This window comes from Selaginella moellendorffii, unplaced genomic scaffold (genome assembly GCF_000143415.4).
Source record: "Selaginella moellendorffii unplaced genomic scaffold, v1.0 SELMOscaffold_54, whole genome shotgun sequence".
Lineage (NCBI taxonomy): Eukaryota > Viridiplantae > Streptophyta > Lycopodiopsida > Selaginellales > Selaginellaceae > Selaginella > Selaginella moellendorffii.
Window position 1 is genome coordinate 756,953 of NW_003314315.1, and position 16,949 is coordinate 773,901.

Genomic DNA, 16,949 nt, shown 5'->3' on the forward strand with positions numbered 1-16,949 from the left:
ATGCTGGTCCTGGCATTGGGATGCTGGTTGCTCTAGGACTGTTCCAAGTCGCTCCGGGCCCCTGTCCCTTCGCTCCTTGGGCTATATGCTCGGGAGTTGCTCCGTGGTCCGGTTCCATCACTCCTTGGCGTCACGCTTGGGAGTTTGGCACCGTTCCTCCGTTCAGTGGCCCAAGGCCCTGAACCTCAGGTTCCTATGGACACGTGGCATGGACACGTGGTATGTGACACGTGGCATCTGTCACGTGGCACAAAGAGGGTTTAGGTTCCGCTTCGTGGTGTTATCCTATGGTAAATCACCATAGGATAAAGGGTCAAAACCACGTGCGCTACAACCAAGTACCAGACTTGGGCATTCTTAAATAATTGACTACCTGCTCGATTGTATTGTTTCTGGATCTCTTTCTTTTGGGTTTAATGCCACTACCTTGCATGGATTCTTGGGTCTTGCCGCTTGAGCAGCCGAATGGATCATGCAATAAGAGATTTCCCAGGGATACCTTCAAAAAGAGGGCCAATGCTTTGCAAATTCTCAAAATTCCTCAGCAAAATCAGCCAAGAAAGAAAGAACTTCATCAAAACAAGGTGACATTTTGTTTTTGTAAGTTTTTCAGGAATGGTCTTCATCTTCTTTATGCTACACCAGATTGAAGGACTGCACAGAGTGCTAGACGTGGTTAGAAGAGAGATTGATTGAAGAGAGATCTAGCACAAGGTGTGTGATCATCCCTCCTTTTTTTTTTCTTTCTTCCTTTTGTTTTTCCTTTTCATTCACATAAGCTCCCACAGAATAAGAAGCTCTAGAGTAACATCGTGGCCTTGTTAGTTTTTGCAGCTGGTTTCTCAGGTTTGGATTTAGTACTTTGCCATTGGAAACGTAGAGTCTTTGCAAGTTCAAAAATTATACCAAAGGATACAAATGTAGGGACAGTGTCGTCTCGAATCCTGTGAGACAACAACTCTTCCAGTGCCTTAAACTTCTACTTCTGCCCAAGTGTAGTGCACCTTATCTCTCTCCCCTTAAGCCAACTGGAAAAGGGGCAATTGCTTGATGAGAGAGCCCTTAGTGGCTATTTTATCCCCATTTATCTCCCAAGGTTCCAAGGATCCACGGTGACAGTATATCCAAATCTCATCCCATGATCACATGCGCTACACTCACCCCCCCTTCAGAGATGTCAATGTCCTCATTGACTATTGACTAATAACCCCTACTGAGCCAAGGGGAACCAGCACCTCCATTTCCGCACTCAATCTACCAATCCTTCCATTGTGTAGACCAGCTATTCCATGTGAGGCAACTAGTCATCCACCCGTACCGCAGTCCCACGGTGGATACCTTCGTCCGTGGATACTCCACACAAGAGGCAATGTCCTCATTGACTATTGACTAATAACCCCTACTGAGCCAAGGGGAACCAGCACCTCCATTTCCGCACTCAATCTACCAATCCTTCCATTGTGTAGACCAGCTATTCCATGTGAGGCAACTAGTCATCCACTCGTACCGCAGTCCCACGGTGGATACCTTCGTCCGTGGATACTCCACACAAGAGGAATGACGTACGCATGGATGCCCAATACGTACGATTTCAAATTTAGGGGTAGGAATATACCTTGCTCAAGGGTATATTATACTTTTTAAGTAGCTACTAATCAATGGGAATCGAACCCGTGCCATTTGCTCTGATACCAACTGTAGCGCACCTTATCTCTCTCCCCTTAAGCCAACTAGAAAAGGGGCAATTGCTTGATGAGAGAGCCCTTAGTGGCTATTTTATCCCCATTTATCTCCCAAGGTTCCAAGGATCCACGATGACAGTATATCCAAATCTCATCCCATGATCACATGCGCTACACCAAGAGAGAATATTTTCATCATTACAAATCCGTAGTGAGAGCATCTTCAGGCTTTACTGATAGTGGCAGCCCTGGACGAGGTAGCCAAGTCCAAAGAAAGTTGTTTAAAATGTCGAGCAAGATATCTACAACTAGGTAGGATGATTCCATAAACAAGTAACATTGTTCTCGCCATGGAGATTGGTATCTAGCATGATGTTTTCAGTTTACAAGGTTGGCTGTGGAAAACCCCTCACACATCCAATGACAAGTCCCTGAAAAGTTGATGGACTCAAAGATTGTTTGAAGTAGTTTATAACTTTCTTTCTCGTTAGGACATTTTTTTTATATACCTTGATGCATGTTCTACTTTAAAGGATTTCTTTTAAGCTACTACAGGGTGAAGGAGAGCTCAACATTGTCAGAGATGGATATCCAAGGCCAAGAACCAAAGTGAACCTTTGATGTATGTGTGTCTTCCCATTTAACTTTCTTCTAAGCTGCTTTGTTTTTCTTTTGTAAGCTATCCAGTAGGATCCAGTAGGAGCACGGTCATTTAGAAGCAAGAGACTTAGTTTAGCGAATTGCAAGTTTCGTGACAAAGAGATGTCAAAGATACAAGGACTTTTAGTGACCATGTCAATATCTCTGAAGGTCACCCTTGAAAGACTTGACTTTAGCGTAAGTATAAAGTACTTGCAATGTGAAGTGCCATTGTTATTAGCATTTTGTTGATGCTACAGGATAATATGATTTGAGTAAAAAGGTGCATATGATGAAGTTCTGCCGCTAATGATATGCTTTCTAGATTTTGTTTGCTAGACAGCTTCTTCACACTTTCAAATTCGAGTCCTAGCTCAAATTTTTGATTGCCATAGTGATTTTGACTGTGGCTTTTCCAACCCTTTTGTCAAGAGCACTACAAGAGCATACATGGCTTCAAGCATCTAGTTCAAACAAATCAACAAAGATGAAATTTAAAATTGCTTGTGGCTCAAGCTCTTTCACGTTCATTTTCTTGCACATTTATTGCAAGATGGGGTTTAGCATCTAGTACAGAAAGCAATACACCACATTCTGCACCCAACTTCTCTGAAGTCCTTAAAGAACTCTCTATCCGGATGCACAATGATCATTTTCCAGGATTCCAGTGTTAGGCATACAATGTTAACGTGGTAGATTACCTGAGAGGGGCTTTCAGAGGTAGCTTGTGTTTCTCGCATATTAGTTCTCTTGGAAATTTTAGGTTGTTGTCCAATGCAATCAGCAGCAATCTTGTGAGTTGTTGCTATGGGATTGCTAGTTTGTGTGCTTTGAATTCTAGAAATTGTTAAGAGAAGCATTGCAAGATTTCACGAATAGATATTTGTATTATAGAGAAAGCATTTGAAAAATAGACAAGAGACAATTGTATCTATTTCTAGTTGTTGGCAATTTCCATGACTGAATTGTTTGGTGTCTCAAAATGGACAATAATATTTGCCTCATTCAATAGAAAGAACCCTATTAGTTTTGAAGACAGATAAACAGCAATCTTTTCTAGGGATTCCAAAGCAAACTTGACCATAGACCCTTCATCCAAATTATAAATTTTATCCACCATTTTATCATACACTGTAACTATATTCCATTATGTCATTTGATATAATAGAACCAATTATTGTAGCTGATTTATGAGGGATGGAATGCCCTTTACACTTTGCGCAAACAACAAAACCATCTTCTCTCTGCTCTAATATTGTGAAAGAGCAAAATGAGCAAAGACTTTCAGCTTGAGTGAGGCTTTGTTGGTTGTCAGGGATGAAATATCCACTAATCTATATAATTGGAAGTTAGAGTTGAAAGTAGATGTAAATAGTTTACATTACCTTGTCTTTAGAAGTGAGGCCACAGTGTGATTTATAAACTTCATTGAGCCTCTGAATTTCATTTGAATCAACTAGTGGCAAAAATAAAGTACTTCCAAGTGTTGCTAAATCACCTGATACACTCATGTTTTTCATAATATTAAAAAATAAAAACTTTGGCATATATCCAACATATAAATCTGCTACAATATGATGATATTGCTCTTCATGCTCCAGATGCATATAGAGTTGTGAAAATATCTTAGAAATAGAAAATTAAATAGGAAAAAACATTACCATAGTTATGTCCAAAGGATTATCAGAAGAAGCAATCTTTATTTTAGATAAAACACCAATGATGATTACAATAGCATGTATAGCTTGTGGATAAACTCTAGTAGCCATTAAAGATGATATAGAAGCTCCTCTAGTTGGCTGTAATCTTAATTTAACATCAAAATCATCTTTAATTTGAATCATAGAAGAATCTGTAATATAAAGAACTTTTTCTAAAGTTCTATGGTGGTAAACTAGGTTTTTCTATCGTTCAACCCATCTGAAGTGAGAGAATTATAATCTTGTTAATTTTTTTAAAAATAAATTACAAACCTTGTAAGTGAGAAACATTTACCAACGATAAATTTATTTTATAATCATGCACACATGGATGAATTGCCATATGCAGTTAAAGTTTGCAAGCCATGCATATCTGTACAATCCATTATATAAATTAAGTATTTTGCACTTTGCAGAGTGTTCTTTGGAGGCAAAAATCAAATCAAAACTACAGAAAAAAAAAGATTTTAAAACCATATATAGATAAAATCTTCAGCTCAAGAATTTTGGTTGAATTTGCTTTTCCAAAGACAAGTGTTGCAATAGTAGCTTTTAGGATGGTCAACTTTGTCCTCTTTGCTTGTGAAACTACAAAACCAAAAAGAAATAAATCAAGAAATACTAAGGAATAAAGAGAAAAACCAAACCTTCATAAGAATTTGTTTCTGTAGACAAATCCTCAGCGGGTGACAATTGAACAATATCCATAGCACAATCCAAATCTGACATATCTATGTGATTGATTAAACAGAATTACCTCTAGTTAATTTATACTAGTAAAAAGATCCAAAAATAAACTAGACTTCACTTTGAAGAATCGAAAACAAAAAAGAATAAAAATTTGAGCTAAAAATTAAAATCTGTCAACTAGGGTTACAGTAGACAATAAACCAATTCCACAGGTGACAAACCTTCTGAACCTTTTCAACATTGTCCAAGCTGAAGCTAGAAGCAACCTGACTGTACTCCTCAGCTGCTACAATCTCCCTCCATCCATCGCTTTAGAAAAGAGGAATGAATAGGAATAGAAAGATTGTCCTCCACTAATCTTTATTTTCTACACATAATAGGGAGCCATACAGAGGAAGATCTAAGTCCATATATGCATTCCAGGTTGATTGATTGATTCTGGGCAATCAATCAGTACCGCCATAGTGGGTTTCTAATCCTGGATCGTGGCTCTCAGCTCAAACCTCCAGGGAGAGCCAATTCTCAATCAATTCACTAGTCCAAATATGATTTTTCTTGATGCTTCCCAGAGACAAGAGCAATCCATTGGAGCCAGTGGACAATGCAGTGGCTGGGAATGACAATAGCATCATGATTGATCTCAAGGGGGCACTACTCAAATTCCTGAGCTGGTTTCAATGCTTCATGCTTGTCACAATTGAGGCTGGGAGGCCTCTATGAGCGCTCCTCCTCTTTTTCATTCTTCCCTTCACGTGGATCACTGGCCGCTTCGTCCATCCAGTCTTGGCTCCAGATTCTCTGCTTCATGGCAGAGCCTGGATTAAGGGCCTTGGCAGTGGAACTTTGAGAGCTTATGCTCATGATGATACAAAGTGGTTAGAAAAGTTTATAAATTATAATTATGTTTATAAATTATAAATACGAAATTAATCTAAATGAATAGATGATAGAATATCCTAATATATCCAAGCATATTCTAAGTATATTCATTACTATACAGGTTTGCTTAAGAAAACCAAAAAAAACCATATATGGAAAAAGAAACCATGAGCATCTTTACTAAGGAGATATAATACTCACTTCCACGACAAAAAAGCTAGCCTCCTCGACAGCCTCGAGGGAGATGGCACAGGCTCCTCTGGAGGCAGCAGCCATTGCCAAAGGGTACTACTGTCAACTTCCCAGCCAAGATGAGAGCCAACTGCAAAGCTTTTCTGCTCGAGAGCATCCCGAGATGCAAATCTGACTATCCTCTGGTGAGGCTCAAGGGGGACGTCCAGGGGCACTACACTGGATCACGCGTGGTATGGCTTCAAGAAACTGGAAACTTTCCTGGACTTTGCTGGAGCTGCTCATAGGCATCAGGACGGGGGACCAGAAGCTTCTCCACTTGAAGGAGTTGGAAGATAACAAGATCAAGGGCAAGGACAACATCAAGAACATGTGCTTCTGTTCTTGACGAGGAAGAGGAGCTTGACGAGGTTGCGATGACTCTGGAACCAGAGGAAGAAAAGAAGAAGCAAGAAAAGGCAATGGTGGATGTGAAGAAGTGGAAGAAAGCTACCACGGCTAGCATCCAGGCAACATGGAAAGCCCAGGCTCCCGCAAGCAATGCCAAGGCGCAAGGAGTGAACAAGAGTAGCAGCAGTGGCAAGCTCAAGATGGGGGGTGGAAAGCTAAGCGAGCTCATTAGAAAAGTAATGAGATAGCATTGACTGATAGTAGTCAGCGTTAGTCCACCCTACTAACGAAAATTCGCAGCTCAAGTCACACCATGATAATCAATAAATCCATCAGCGAGGCTACTCTCAGCCACATTCTCCGTGAAACAGAGCCTCATTCTAATGAATTCATTGATGTGCTTATAAAGCTGGTAAAGAATTAGTGACTAACGTTGACTGCTATGACTACTATTATCTACTACTTCCGATAAGAAATGTTATTGAAAGTTTATATTTTTAAAACAGGAAATTAAATGTCCAAAGTGTTTGTTTGAGACTTGCAATATAATCCCCCCAATTCAATATCTCTCTGTTGTCTTAATGAAAAGTTGTTGTCTTGTTGCCTTGTTTGAGACTTGCAAATCATAATCTCCTAATTCAAATGCCTCCAGACTTCTCCATCTGTTATAATTTCGATTGAATACGACGGACCTGCCTTTGCCTGTTGCGGTTTAAAAAAACCGAAGTAATTTGTTTCATGAATCTTCATTCTGTGCCTGCAACCTCAAGCGTATCATCAGTCCAAAACGACCGAAAAGCGTACCTCCTTTCGCTCTAAGCTCCGTCGAGCTCCAGCTTAACCTCCGAGGTGGAAGGCTAGTTCAAGCAGAAGTTATACTTTGACTCGAGGCATGGAGACTGTTTACCTTGGCATCTGAGTCGTGTACACGAGCAGCCAAATGCGAACCTCCAGAATTGGCCGAGTGATTTGCCTCAACCACGGGCTTCTCCAGATTCTCCACCTCACGGATCCTAAAAGTGCTCCATTAGTCACTTGTTCTATCTCTCAAGCATGAAGACTTACCTGTGGGAGTGCTTGTTGCCAGGCCTCCTCATCCCAAACTCGGTGATCCTTTGCATGTGCTTCTCCATCTCAGCTCGCTTCTCCGCTGCTGCCGCGAGCTGAACAACGAAAGCATCTCCAGGATCGAACACAGTGCCACGATGAGACACTGGATCCAAAGCCTGTTCCTGGGCTCTTCGATCATTGCCGCTCCGACGAGCAGCACTCGACAAGAATGGATCCTCCGGGAGAGAAGCTCTTGGCACCTTCTTGTGCTCGTCGACTCCATGGATCGCTGCTGGTGGATCTCGTCCCAATGGCGGCGTCAGGGGGTCGTCAACCGAATCGGTAGCAGCACCATAGATTGGATTCATCTTGAGAAAAGCCGAAGGTGGCAGCCGCCTTGGAGGCCTCGCGAGTGGAGGACTGGCCACCTTTGTGCTGGGATTTAGCTGCGACGGTCGAAGGTGCTGCTCGCTCCTCTCTTGAACGAAGGAATTGAGCTTGTCCCGGAGCTCTGCGTCCTCAATCTTGCTCAAGGGAACGAGATACTCTCGCTGACTGCCGCTGCTGCTGCTGCCACCGCCAGGAAGATGGCTGCTCCCGACGTAGCGCACCAGGATGTCATTCGCCTTCTTTCTTCTTCCCTTCACGAGTATCCAGATGCCGGTGACGATGGCCACCATAGCAAGCAGGAAAAGGACGATGCCTGCCGCAAGCAGCCCCGGTGTCGCAAACGCTGCCGCTGCTGCTGCTACTGTTGATGATGACGACCCCAGAGGCGGAGCAATAGACAAGGGGCCAGGCGGAGGCGGCGATGAAAACGTGTGAAAGACAGGCGACCCTGGTTGCCATGTTATCGTGTCATGAGCGGGCCTTGGCCACCAAGTGGTTGTCCCAGAAGAAGGTGGCGGCCCTGTATGCTCCTTTGCTGGTGGACGTGGCGGCGGCCCAAACCTCCTTGGTCGCCAAGTGGTTGCCCCGGAAGAAGGTGGCGGCCCTGTATGCTGCTTTGCTGGTGGAGGTGGGTGCTGCTTTGCTCCTCCTCCGTGGCTGTGCTGCTTTGCTGCTCCGTGGCTTGCTGGTGGCGGTGGCGGACTGTGCTGGTGCTGCTTTGCTGCTCCGTGGCTTGCTGGTGGAGGTGGCGGACTGTGCTGGTGCTGCTTTGCTGCTCCGTGGCTTGCTGGTGGAGGTGGCGGACTGTGCTGGTGCTTCTTTGCTGCTCCGTGGCTTGTTGGTGGCGGACTGTGCTGGTGCTTCTTTGCTGCTCCATGGCTTGTTGGTGGAGGTGGTGGTGCTCCATGGCTGTCCTGCTTTGGAGGTGGTGCTCCTCCATGGCTGTGCTGCTTTGCTGCTCCATGGTGTTGCTCTGCTGGTGCTGGTGGAGGTGCCTGACTGTGGGCTCTGCTGTGAGGTGGCGGAGCTCCTCTCGCCCTCCTTGGCGATGGTTTGGGGGGCGGCATGCTACCTGGAGGTGGCACTCTCGTTTTGGGCGGTGTCGCGCTCCTGTGCCCTGGACGAGGCGGATGCACGCTCCTGTGCGCAGCTGGAGGCGGCGCCCGACGAGGTGGAGACGACGGCGGCACACTCCGACGGATGATGCTAGCCATATTTCTTGCTTACCGGATTCGCTTCCGAGAAACCTTTTTTTTAGGTCATGAAGGTTTAGTGCATATAAATGATTCTTGTACGGACGCATTATCTGCAGCGCTTTAAAGTTATGATGTCCAGTTTTTGCGATCATGATGGAAGCAATATCACTGTTCGGAATCTCTTTCTTTCATTATCACATAATGCTCATTTGGTTCTTCCCCCAAAAAAACCGGAGCTCGTTGATAAACTCTCAGGCTCAATTCTAGGAGGAAGAGCAAAGATGAGAATGGTCGTTCACCACGATGCAATGCTCCGTGCGTAAGAATTTAATCAAAATCTCCACTCTGGAAGCTTATGTTGTTTGAAAATTCTTTTCATTGCGTTTTAGGCGTCAAAGATCGTGTATTGTGACCTTATCGACACACACAAAAGAGAGACAGCCCATAGCAATGGTTTTTATAGTTGAATTTGCTTTGATGGTGATTCACTCTTCAATGGGCACATGGATCAGGTATGCCTAGGGCTAAAGAAATTGATGTTTAATATTTGATCATAGTAAATAACGACTTAAATTACCACTATATTTATAGCTTCATTTTTGGACTTAGTCGTACTACATATTTTTTTGTTTATAACTATTATAATTGACTTAAAACTTAGTCACAAATAACTACTAAACATAACAACTATATTTTTTGTTTTATAACCATTATAAATGACTTAAAATTTAGTCATAAATTGCAACTTAGCTTAAGAAATTTTTTAATTCTGACTTTAAAGCTAGTCAGAAATAATGACTACTAAAAATAAGTGCATATTTTCGTGTCTTAAATTGCAGTTACAATATCAATGGAAAGCTTAATGACAGAAATTTAAGTTGTATAGCGAATTAATGCAATAACATAAAACTAAGTCAGGCTCATGTAGTAATGGACGATCTTGTTTGTGTCGGGCACATTCTACAACAATGAGCCAACTGCCTGATCGGGGGGATGATGCTGGATTGAAAGGAGTTCCCCCAGTCAGGATCAGGATCACCGAGTAGGAGCTTGATGCTTCATATTGGATTGTTGTTAATGTCCAGTGCTGGCTGCTGAGCCCAGGTAAGCTTGATGCTACTGGGAATTCATACTCAATTGGGAGTGTCCAGCCCTGGCCACTGAGCTTGTGACACATAATCGATGCCAAAATTCTTCCACACATACGCAATCTTGCCATAGACACCTTGCTTGATGTTTGTGGAGAAGATGTTGTGGACGTGGAAGAAGGCCTTGGTGAGGGACTTGCTTAACGTTTGGGGTGACAAAGCACAGCATAGGCTGAGAGGAAGCTAAAGAACCATAGCTGAACACTCACCTGGAACTTGGGGACAGCCATGAATGAGGATGTGAAGCTCCTTCCTGAGCTGTAGGATGACTTTCAAAGTAAAGGAAACACTTTACTGACAAGCACAAATTCTCACATCATGATGAAACAAGAAGAGCTCAATCAATGACCTATGATAACAAGATAGCTGGAACAAGAAGTTAGTATGTATATTCCAAAATACCCAATCCTTGTGATGGCCAAAAGTGTCATAATAAAAATTTAGAAGACCTCGAATGAGTAGATATATGCAGCTTTTGTTGGATTTGATGGGGACACATTTAGCACAAGAAAAGTGAAGAATATTTAGAGCTAAATCATCGTCAATGCTTCATATTGTGCAAAGCCCCTTCCAATGACAATACTAATGATGAAACAAAATGACAAACTCATATAGTTGGCAGAAACAAGGAGCAGCAAAAGAAGCACTCCTTCTTTTGGCACTTGCAATGTTTTTCTAGAAAGAACAATAGAACTCTTTGCAAGGTAATCATACTATATTCAGAAAGTAATAAACTCCAAAACACCACAAACTTGTAAGTGAGTACTCTTTTCTTGATCAATAGTACACAAAATTCTCCTATAGCTTGTTTGTTCATACTCTAGGAAAGCTACCTACATTAACCAGTAGCTAAAGAGAGAAGTACCCATAAGAACTACTCATTGCAAGGCCCTAGTCATTGTACACTTTCTTCACCTCCTTGATACAGGCATTGCCTTTTTTGCCATAATTGCTCTTTAGTCTTGCTTTCTGGCTAGCATCTGCTAGTTCAATAGCTCTTGGATATTTGTTCCAACCTGGACTATTCAATGAGCTTGACATGAAGGACAAAACAGCAAGGAGCCAACCTTGCCAATAACGTTAGGATGTTTATAACAATCTAAGAAATCATCTTGCAGGGGCCAATTCCATCAACAACCAAAGGTAATGAACCACAAGGACCTGAATTTAAAAATAGGTTCCCATTTGTAGTAGTATTTGTTTCACATATTCAAACTTGGAGTTGTCACTCTTGTCTGAGATATACAAAGCACAATTCTCATATGACTTCAATGACTTGGTTTATAATGTCACTCTTGCTTGCCGGAAGATATAAAGAATAAAACACTGTCTTGAACTTCACAATCCTAAGATAGTTGCATAGACAAACATTATGGATATTTATGGAATCGAATAAAACTTACATTTCCATCATGTATTTGGACAAATCAACCTTCCTGGCTGGTTTGCAATGTAATCAGATCAACACACCTCATCAAAAAGTTCACGGAGATCAAAGTAGTACCACTGACCATGGAAATACTTCCTCAAAATCCTAGGTACATGGTTTGTAAGCAATAATGCATTATTCACAGCAATGATACCCACCTAATCACAAAGGAAGACTGTATCATAGCTCATCAATAAAATTCACGTATTGTTGTGTGAATCATCCATTATATCATCCATTATTAAGAAGTAAGTTTGCAACTATACATGGAAAAGCAAAAGGCAGAAACCAAAACTATTTAGAAATTCTTTACTAATTGATGCAAGAATTTACCCATTCAATACACCATCCAAGAGCAAACACTTGTTTGATTTCATCTTGGGAGAGCTCATCTTTGGGCTTGAGTAACACCAAATTGTCAATCATTAAGAGACCTTGATTTAATTTTCTAAATATTTCTATAATTTTGTCCACTTCTAAAAGAAAAACACACTTCTAAGAGCTTTAAAAACTACTTTTTGTACACCCTATTTGTAAAATAAGATTGGCATTATTAATTTATATATATCAAACTATTTATCATTTCATATTTTATTTCCTCATAATTATTATCATTTTTTAGAATAGTATGGTAGTTTCTCCCTCCTTAGGTTCTAGAAAGGATATTGAAAATATAGTAAACATGAATTGCTATGTGATTCACTCCAAACCTACATAAAGAACAAATAAATGGTTATAAATACTATGAAAAGAATACCATTTCATTAGTTTCCTCTGTCTTCATCTAGCAAAAGATGTTGAGAGTTAATGAGTGAAAAATATTATGAAAAATTAATTCACTTACACTAGGGAGTGGGTTATTCATTAGCTCATCTTTGTCTTGAATAGCCCTTGTGCAACACTTATGCCAATACATCTCCTAAAATGTCTAGTTTTTGAGAAATAAAATAAAATTTAAATACCTCTTTTTAGTGTTGAGGACATGAAATGCCATCCTAAAAAGAATAAACATTGTAAATAAATAGAACCAATTTAGGGTTGCTTAATCAGCTTGGTAAGACTTCCAATTGTTCCTAATGCATAGGTAAAGTTGGTAGGAAATCCTGAAAATGCTTTGAGTATTGCCCCTCAAAGTTTGCGTTGCATTTCTTGGTTATCACTTAAGTTAGTGTGCTTTATTGGCAAGTGGATTCTACAACTATGAGCAACTAATGCTATTGTCTTTGTAGAGTGTTTTTATTGCCTATGAGCCCACTTTTTGCCGCATACTTGCTCCTCCTTTGGCTTTTCCGCTTCTTCGAGATTTTTTAATGTTTGGATTGCATCCTCTATTCTTGTTTTGAAGCTCTAAAATGTCCCACTCTCAATCTTCTTGAGGAAGTGTAATGACACTCTAACCACACAAACACTTGTAATGTAATTGTGCAATCCCCCAACATAGCCCTTTCAATCTTATTAGGGTCACTATCATTTGTGGAGAAAACATTTATAGCCATCCTTATACAGTTATTTAGTTTACAACATGTTAAAATTGTGTGGATATTGTAGTGGATGAAATGGTAAATTTTAGCAATATATAATAATATTTCATATGAGAATCCTAAACAAGAAAATACTAAAATCAGAAAAAAAAAAAAACACCTGTAAACACAACTAATATGTTAGATATGTAAGGTCATAAGTTGGATTTTCTCCATAAACTTTATAGCCTTGGAGAAGAGTAAATGATTCTTACCTAGCTTAAACAACCAAATATTTTTGGTGGAGGAAACATAATAATAAATGAAAGAAAAGAAAGAAAGTAAAGTGCCTATAACATTTTATATTCTATACTTTTCTGATGTTGCCTATAAACCCAACACCAAAAAATATTGCAAATTGAACTATTTATCTACTCTACCTCTACTATGAACTCATGAAGTGAGGACTTAGAAACTACATGGAAAACTAATTTTATATCTATATCATGGTAGCACTAAAAAAGTCTATTTCACTTCCAATTTTATAAGTATGCTTTGAAAGAATCAATGTTATACATGGCTGAAAAACCATATGCATGGGAGATTGTTACAAAAAAGTGATAAAAAGTAAATAAATTTTTTATATTTTGCCAAACATTATTCTGAGAATAAATGTGAAAATTAGAAAATAATCAAATCTTTCTGTATAATCAATTTAATCTCAGTTACATTTTTTTTTTAACTTTTATATACCACCATTGGAACCATACCATCTTTGGTTTGCTTAAGCAAACGGTAGGGGGACTGAAATGGTAGTGAATAAACATAGAATATGCTTGAATATTTTAGAATATTCTACCATCTAACAGTTGTTATTTATTTAGATTAATCTTATAATTTATAAACATGTTTATAATTTATAAACTTTCTTAAACACTTTTTAGTATATTCTTTTTTCTTCTACCTGCAATAAGATTAATATTGTGTTTTATAAATATGTCTATAATTTTAAATTTTTATTTAATCAATTGGATTAATAAGTAAGAATAATACTACTATTAAACAAAGTAAATATTGCTACATGCAATGCATAGCAAATTTTTCTGACAGCTACCTGAAACTGATAGAAAAACAAAAAAAAAAACAATGTATGGAAAGAAAACTAGTGTTGTGGTTAAGCTTGAGCATCTTTAGTAAGGAGATATAGTACTCACTTCCATGACAAAGATAGCCTCCTTGACAGCCTCGAGGGAGATGGCACAGGCTCCTCTGGAGGCAGCAGAGGAGACTACTACTGTTGACTTCCCAGCCAAGATGAGAGCCAACTGCAAAGATTTCCTGCTCGAGAGCATCCTGAGATGCAAATCTGACTATCCTCTGGTGAGGCTCAAGGGGGACTTCCAGCAGCACTACACTGGATCACGTGTGGTATGGCTTCAAGAAGCTGGAAACTTTCCTGGACTTTGCTGGAGCTGCTCATAGGCATTTGGACGGGGTCGGGTGGCCAGAAGCTTCTCCACTTGAAGTAGTTGGAAGATAACGAGATCAAGGGCAAGGACAACATCAAGAACACGTGCTTCTGTTCTTGACGAGGAGGAGGAGCTTGACGAGGTTGCAATGACTCTGGAACCAGAGGAAGAAAAGAAGAAGAAAGAAAAGGCAATGGTGGATGTGAAGAAGTGGAAGAAAGCTACCACGGCTAGTGTCCAGGAAACATGGAAAGCCCAGCCTCCCGCAAGCAATGCCAAGGCGCAAGGAGTGAACAAGAGTAGCAGCAGTGGCAAGCTCAAGATGGGGGGTGGAAAGCTAAGCGTGCAGCTCCCGCCTTGTTTGAGGCTCTGTTTCACAGAGAATGTGGCTGAGAGTAGCCTCGCTTTCAAGACCTCCAATCCATATGGTGTGACTTGAGCTGCGAATTTTCGTTAGTACAGTGGACTAACGCTGACTACTATCAGTCAATGCTATCCCATTACTGTTCTAATGAGCTCATTCTTATGAATCCATTGATGTGCTTATAAAGCTGGTAAATAATTAGTGACTATCGTTGACTTCTATGACTACTATAACCTACTACTTACGATAAGAAATGCTATTGAAAGTTTATATTTTTAAAAACAGGAAATTAAATGTCCAAAGTGTTTGTTTGAGACTTGCAATATAATCTCCCAATTCAATATCTCTCTGTTGTCTTAATGAAATGAAAAGTTGTTGTCTTGTTGCCTTGTTTGAAACTTGCAAATCATAATCTCCTGATTCAAATGCCTCCAGACTTCTCCATCTGTTATAATTTCGATTGAATACCACGGACCTGCCTTTGCCTGTTGCGGTTTTAAAAAACCGAAGTAATTTGTTTCATGAATCTTCATTCTGTGCCTGCAACCTCAAGCGTATCATCAGTCCAAAACGAGCGAAAAGCGTACCTCCTTTCGCTCTAAGCTCCGTCGAGCTCAAGCTTAACCTCCGAGGTGGAAGGCTAGTTCAAGCAGAAGTTATACTTTAACTCGAGGCATGGAGACTGTTTACCTTGGCATCTGAGTCGTGTACACGAGCAGCCAAATGCGAACCTCCAGAATTGGCCGAGTGATTTGCCTCAACCACTGGCTTCTCCAGATTCTCCACCTCACGGATCCTAAAAGTGCTCCATTAGTCACTGGTTCTATCTCTCAAGCATGAAGACTTACCTGTGGGAGTGCTTGTTGCCAGGCCTCCTCATCCCAAACTCGGTGATCCTTTGCATGTGCTTCTCCATCTCAACTCGCTTCTCCGCTGCTGTCGCAAGCCGAACAACGAAAGCATCTCCAGGATCGAACACAGTGCCACGATGAGACACTGGATCCAAAGCCTGTTCCTGGGCTCTTCGATCATTGCCGCTCCGACGAGCAGCACTCGACAAGAATGGATCCTCCGGGAGAGAAGCTCTTGGCACCTTCTTGTGCTCGTCGACTCCGTGGATCGCTGCTGGTGGATCTCGTCCCAATGGCGGCGTCAGGCGGTCGTCAACCGAATCGGTAGCAGCACCATAGATTGGATTCATCTTGAGAAAAGCCGAAGGTGGCAGCCGCCTTGGAGGCCTCGCGAGTGGAGGACTGGCCACCTTTGTGCTGGGATTTAGCTGCGACGGTCGAAGGTGCTGCTCGCTCCTCTCTTGAACGAAGGAATTGAGCTTGTCCCGGAGCTCTGCGTCCTCAATCTTGCTCAAGGGAACGAGATACTCTCGCTGACTGCCGCTGCTGCTGCTGCCACCGCCAGGAAGATGGCTGCTCCCGACGTAGCGCACCAGGATGTTGTTCGCCTTCTTTCTTCTTCCCTTCACGAGTATCCAGATGCCAGTGATGATGGCCACCATAGCAAGCAGGAAAAGGACGATGCCTGCCACAAGCAGCCCCGGTGTCGCAAACGCTGCCGCTGCTGCTGCTGCTGTTGATGATGACGACCCCAGAGGCGGAGCAATAGACAAGGGGCCAGGCGGAGGCGGCGATGAAAACGTGTGAAAGACAGGCGACCCTGGTTGCCATGTTATCGTGTCATGAGCGGGCCTGGCCACCAAGTGGTTGTCCCAGAAGAAGGTGGCGGCCCTGTATGCTCCTTTGCTGGTGGAGGTGGCGGCGGCCCAAACCTCCTTGGTCGCCAAGTGGTTGTCCCGGAAGAAGGTGGCGGCCCTGTATGCTGCTTTGCTGGTGGAGGTGGGTGCTGCTTTGCTCCTCCTCCGTGGCTGTGCTGCTTTGCTGCTCCGTGGCTTGCTGGTGGCGGTGGCGGACTGTGCTGGTGCTGCTTTGGTGCTCCATGGTTTGTTGGTGGCGGACTGTGCTGGTGCTGCTTTGCTGCTCCGTGGCTTGCTGGTGGAGGTGGCGGACTGTGCTGGTGCTGCTTTGCTGCTCCATGGCTTGTTGGTGGCGGACTGTGCTGGTGCTGCTTTGCTGCTCCGTCGCTTGCTGGTGGAGGTGGCGGCCTGTGCTGGTGCTTCTTTGCTGCTCCATGGCTTGCTGGTGGAGGTGGCGGACTGTGCTGGTGCTTCTGTGCTGCTCCGTGGCTTGCTGGTGGAGGTGGCGGACTGTGCTGGTGCTTCTTTGTTGCTCCGTGGCTTGTTGGTGGCGGACTGTGCTG

The 16,949-nt window shown here is 42.1% G+C and overlaps 2 long non-coding RNA genes across 2 annotated transcripts; both read right to left on the reverse strand.

Moving 5' to 3' along the window:
• Nucleotides 1–6,890: 6,890 nt before the first annotated feature.
• Nucleotides 6,891–7,475, reverse strand: LOC9661286. The gene is made up of 3 exons (XR_002993889.1): nucleotides 7,238–7,475; nucleotides 7,080–7,185; nucleotides 6,891–7,029 (listed from the first exon to the last, which is right to left on the reverse strand). It is a non-coding gene; the product is annotated as an uncharacterized LOC9661286 (long non-coding RNA).
• A 7,683-nt stretch (nucleotides 7,476–15,158) lies between these two features.
• LOC112350827 lies at nucleotides 15,159–15,605 on the reverse strand. Its single transcript, XR_002993891.1, has 3 exons — nucleotides 15,527–15,605; nucleotides 15,369–15,474; nucleotides 15,159–15,318 (listed from the first exon to the last, which is right to left on the reverse strand). It is a non-coding gene; the product is annotated as an uncharacterized LOC112350827 (long non-coding RNA).
• Between the last annotated feature and the right edge of the window lie 1,344 nt (nucleotides 15,606–16,949).